Here is a 5704-nt window from a genome sequence, read left to right as displayed (position 1 = left end):
CCCCCTTCCTTCCCCCTCCTAGTAGGAGTAGGAAAGGAGGAGTCCTACTCCTACTAGGAGGAGGATTCCTCCTCCCTTGGCGCGCCCAAGGGGCCGGCCGGCCTCCCCCCTTGCTCCTTTATATACGGGGGCAGGGGGCACCCCAGGACACACAAGTTGATCTACGGATCGTTCCTTAGCCGTGTGCGGTGCCCCCCTCCACCATATTCCACCTCGGTCATATCGTCGTGGAGTTTAGGCGAAGCCCTGCGCCGGTAGAGCATCATCATCTTCACCACGCCGTCGTGCTGACGGAACTCATCCCTGAAGCTTTGCTGGATCGGAGCCCGGGGATCGTCATCGAGCTGAACGTGTGCTGAACTCGGAGGTGCCGTACGTTCGGTGCTTGGATCGGTCGGATCGTGAAGACGTACGACTACACCAACCGCGTTGTCATAACGCTTCCGCTTACGGTCTACGAGGGTACATGGACAATACTCTCCCCTCTCGTTGCTATGCCATCACCATGATCTTGCGTGTACGTAGGAATTTTTTTGAAATTACTATGTTCCCCAACAGTGGCATCCGAGCCTGGTTTTATGCGTTGATGTTATATGCACGAGTAGAACACAAGTGAGTTGTGGGCAATACAAGTCATAATGCTTACCCGCATGTCATACTTTGGTTCGGCGGTATTGTGAGATGAAGCGGCCCAGACCGACATTACGCGTACGCTTACGCGAGACTGGTTTCACCGTTGCGAGCACTCGTGCTTAAAGGTGGCTGGCGGGTGTGTGTCTCTCTCACTTTAGCTGAATCGAGTGTGGCTACGCCCGGTCCTTGCGAAGGTTAAAACAGCACTAACTTGACGAACTATCGTTGTGGTTTTGATGCGTAGGTAAGAATGGTTCTTGCTAAGCCCGTAGCAGCCACGTAAAATTTGCAACAACAAAGTAGAGGACATCTAACTTGTTTTTGCAGGGCATGTTGTGATGTGATATGGCCAAGACGTGATGCTATATTTTATTGTATGAGATGATCATGTTTTGTAACCGAAGTTATCGGCAACTGGCAGGATCCATATGGTTGTCGCTTTATTGTATGAAATGCAAACGTCCTGTAATTGCTTTACTTTATTACTAAGCGGTAGCGATAGTCGTAGAAGCAATAGATGGCGTAACGACAACGATGCTACGATGGAGATCAAGGTGTCGCGCCGGTGATGATGGTGATCACGACGGTGCTTTGAAGATGGAGATCACAAGCACAAGATGATGATGGCCATATCATATCACTTATATTGATTGCATGTGATGTTTATCCTTTATGCATCTTATCTTGCTTTGATTGACGGTAGCATTTTAAGATGATCTCTCATTTAATAATCAAGAAGTGTTCTCCCTGAGTATGCACTGTTGCGAAAGTTCTTCGTGCTGAGACACCACGTGATGATCGGGTGTGATAGGCTCTACGTTCAAATACAACGGGTGCAAAACAGTTGCACACGCGGAATACTCAGGTCATACTTGACGAGCCTAGCATATACAGATATGGCCTCGGAACACGAAGACCGAAAGGTCGAACATGAATCATATAGTAGATATGATCAACATAGTGATGTTCACCATTGAAACTACTCCATCTCAGGTGATGATCGGACATGGTTTAGTTGATTTGGATCACGTGATCACTTAGATGACTAGAGAGATGTCTGTCTAAGTGGGAGTTCTTAAGTAATATGATTAATTGAACTTAAATTTATCATGAACTTAGTACCTGATAGTATTTTTCTTGTCTATGTTTGTTTGTAGATAGATGGCTCGTGCTGTTGTTCCGTTAAATTTTAATACGTTCCTTGAGAAAGCAAAGTTGAAAGATGATGGTAGCAATTACACGGACTGGGTCCGTAACCTGAGGATTATCCTCATTGCTGCACAGAAAAGTTACGTCTTGGAAGCACCGCTGGGTGCCAGGCCTGCTGCTGATGCAACTGACGACGTTAAGAACGTCTGGCAGAGCAAAGCTGATGACTACTCGATAGTTCAGTGTGACATGCTTTACGGCTTAGAACCGGGTCTTCAACGACGTTTTGAACGTCATGGAGCATATGAGATATTTCAGGAGTTGAAGTTAATATTTCAAGCAAATGCCCGGATTGAGAGATATGAATTCTCCAATAAGTTCTATAGCTGCAAGATGGAGGAGAATAGTTCTGTCAGTGAACACATACTCAAAATGTCTGGGTATAATAATCACTTGATTCAACTGGGAGTTAATCTTCCTGATGATAGTGTCATTGAAAGAATTCTCCAATCAATGCCACCAAGCTACAAGAGCTTTGTGATGAACTATAATATGCAAGGGATGAACAAGACTATTCCCGAGCTCTTCGCAATGCTAAAGGCTGCGGAGGTAGAAATCAAGAAGGAGCATCAAGTGTTGATGGTTAACAAGACCACCAGTTTCAAGAAAAAGGGCAAAGGGAAGAAGAAGGGGAACTTTAAAAAGAACAGCAAGCAAGTTGCTGCTCAAGAGAAGAAACCCAAGTCTGGACCTAAGCCTGAAACTGAGTGCTTCTACTGCAAGCAGACTGGACACTGGAAGCGGAACTGCCCCAAGTATTTGGCGGATAAGAAGGATGGAAAAGTGAACAAAGGTATATGTGATATACATGTTATTGATGTGTATCTTACTAATGCTCGCAGTAGCACCTGGGTATTTGATACTGGTTCTGTTGCTAATATTTGCAACTCGAAACAGGGACTACGAATTAAGCGAAGATTGGCTAAGGACGAGGTGACGATGCGCGTGGGAAATGGTTCCAAAGTCGATGTGATCGCGGTCGGCACGCTACCTCTACATCTACCATCGGGATTAGTTTTAGACCTAAATAATTGTTATTTGGTGCCAGCGTTGAGCATGAACATTATATCTGGATCTTGTTTAATGCGAGACGGTTATTCATTTAAATCAGAGAATAATGGTTGTTCTATTTATATGAGTAATATCTTTTATGGTCATGCACCCTTGAAGAGTGGTCTATTTTTATTGAATCTCGATAGTAGTGATACACATATTCATAGTGTTGAAACCAAAAGATGCAGAGTTGATAACGATAGTGCAACTTATTTGTGGCACTGCCGTTTAGGTCATATCGGTGTAAAGCGCATGAAGAAACTCCATACTTATGGGCTTTTGGAATCACTTGATTATGAATCACTTGATACTTGCGAACCGTGTCTCATGGGCAAGATGACTAAAACGCCGTTCTCCGAAACTATGGAGCGAGCAACTGATTTGTTGGAGATCATACATACTGATGTTTGTGGTCCAATGAATGTTGAGGCTCGCGGCGGGTATCGTTATTTTCTCACCTTCACAGATGATTTGAGCAGATATGGGTATATCTACTTAATGAAACACAAGTCTGAAACATTTGAAAAGTTCAAAGAATTTCAGAGTGAAGTGGAAAATCATCGTAACAAGAAAATAAAGTTTCTACGATCTGATCGTGGAGGAGAATATTTGAGTTACGAGTTTGGTCTACACTTGAAACAATGCGGAATAGTTTCGCAACTCACGCCACCCGGAACACCACAACGAAATGGTGTGTCCGAACGTCGTAATCGTACTTTACTAGATATGGTGCGATCTATGATGTCTCTTACTAATTTACCGCTATCGTTTTGGGGTTATGCTTTGGAGACGGCCGCATTCACGTTAAATAGGACACCATCAAAATCCGTTGAGACGACGCCTTATGAACTATGGTTTGGCAAGAAACCAAAGTTGTTTCTTAAAGTTTGGGGCTGCGATGCTTATGTGAAGAAACTTCAACCAGATAAGCTCGAACCCAAATCGGAGAAATGTGTCTTCATAGGATACCCAAAAGAGACTATTGGGTACACCTTCTATCACAGATCCGAGGGCAAGATTTTCGTTGCTAAAATCGGATCCTTTCTAGAGAAGGAGTTTCTCTCGAAAGAAGTGAGTGGGAGGAAAGTAGAACTTGATGAGATAACTGTATCTACTCCCTTGTTGGAAAGTAGTTCATCACAAGAACCGGTTCCTGTGACAACTACACCAACCAGTGAGGAAGCTAATGATATTGATCATGAAACTTCAGATCAAGTTTCTACTGAACCTCGTAGGTCTACCAGAGTAAGATCCGCACCAGAGTGGTACGGTAATCCTATTCTGGAAGTCATGTTACTTGACCATGATGAACCTATGAACTATGAGGAAGCGATGATGAGCCCAGATTCCGCAAAATGGCTAGAGGCCATGAAATCTGAGATGGGATCCATGTATGAAAACAAAGTATGGACTTTGGTTGACTTGCCCGATGTTCGCAAGCCATTGAGAATAAATGGATCTTTAAGAAGAAGACTGACGCTGATGGTAATGTAACTGTCTATAAAGCTCGACTTGTTGCGAAAGGTTTTCGACAAGTTCAAGGGGTTGACTACGATGAGACTTTCTCACCCGTAGCGATGCTTAAGTCTGTCCGAATCATGTTATCTATTGCTGCATTTCATGATTATGAAATTTGGCAAATGGATGTCAAAACTGCATTCTTGAATGGATTTCTGGAAGAAGAGTTGTATATGATGCAACCAGAAGGTTTTGTTGATCCAAAAGGTGCTAACAAAGTGTGCAAGCTCCAGCGATCCATTTATGGACTGGTGCAAGCATCTCGGAGTTGGAATAAACGTTTTGATAGTGTGATCAAAGCATATGGTTTTATACAGACTTTTGGAGAAGCCTGTATTTACAAGAAAGTGAGTGGGAGCTCTGTAGCATTTCTGATTTTATATGTAGATGTCATATTATTAATTGGAAATGATATAGAATTTCTGGATAGCATAAAGGGATACTTGAATAAAAGTTTTTCAATGAAAGACCTCGGTGAAGCTGCTTACATATTGGGCATCAAGATCTATAGAGATAGATCAAGACGCTTAATAGGACTTTCACAAAGCACATACCTTGACAAAATTTTGAAAAAGTTCAAAATGGATCAGGCAAAGAAAGGTTTCTTGCCTGCGCTACAAGGTGTGAAGTTGAGTCAAACTCAATGCCCGACCACATCAGAAGATAGAGAGAAAATGAAAGATGTTCCCTATGCTTCAGCCATAGACTCTATCATGTATGCAATGCTGTGTACCAGACCTGACGTATGCTTAGCAATAAGCTTGGCAGGAAGGTACCAAAGTAATCCAGGAGTGGATCACTGGACAGTGGTCAAGAACATCCTGAAATACCTGAAAAGGACTAAGGATATGTTTCTCGTATATGGAGGTGACAAAGAGCTAGTCGTAAATGGTTACGTTGATGCAAGCTTTGACACTGATTCGGATGATTCTAAATTGCAAACCGGATACGTGTTTTCATTAAACCTTGGAGCTGTAAGTTGGTGCAGTTCTAAACAAAGCGTCGTGGCGGGATCTACATGTGAAGCGGAGTACATAGCTGCTTCTGAAGCAGCAAATGAAGGAGTCTGGATGAAGGAGTTCATTACCGATCTAGGTGTCATACCTAGTGCATCGGGACCAATGAAGATCTTCTGTGACAATACTGGTGCAATTGCTTTGGCAAAGGAATCCAGATTTCACAAGAGGACCAAGCACATCAAGAGACGCTTCAATTCCATTCGAGACCAAGTCCAAGTGGGAGACATAGAGATTTGCAAAATACATACGGATCTGAATGTTGCAGACCCGTT

This window comes from Triticum dicoccoides, chromosome 7B (assembly GCF_002162155.2).
Source record: "Triticum dicoccoides isolate Atlit2015 ecotype Zavitan chromosome 7B, WEW_v2.0, whole genome shotgun sequence".
NCBI lineage: Eukaryota > Viridiplantae > Streptophyta > Magnoliopsida > Poales > Poaceae > Triticum > Triticum dicoccoides.
This window is presented reverse-complemented; position numbering follows the sequence as displayed.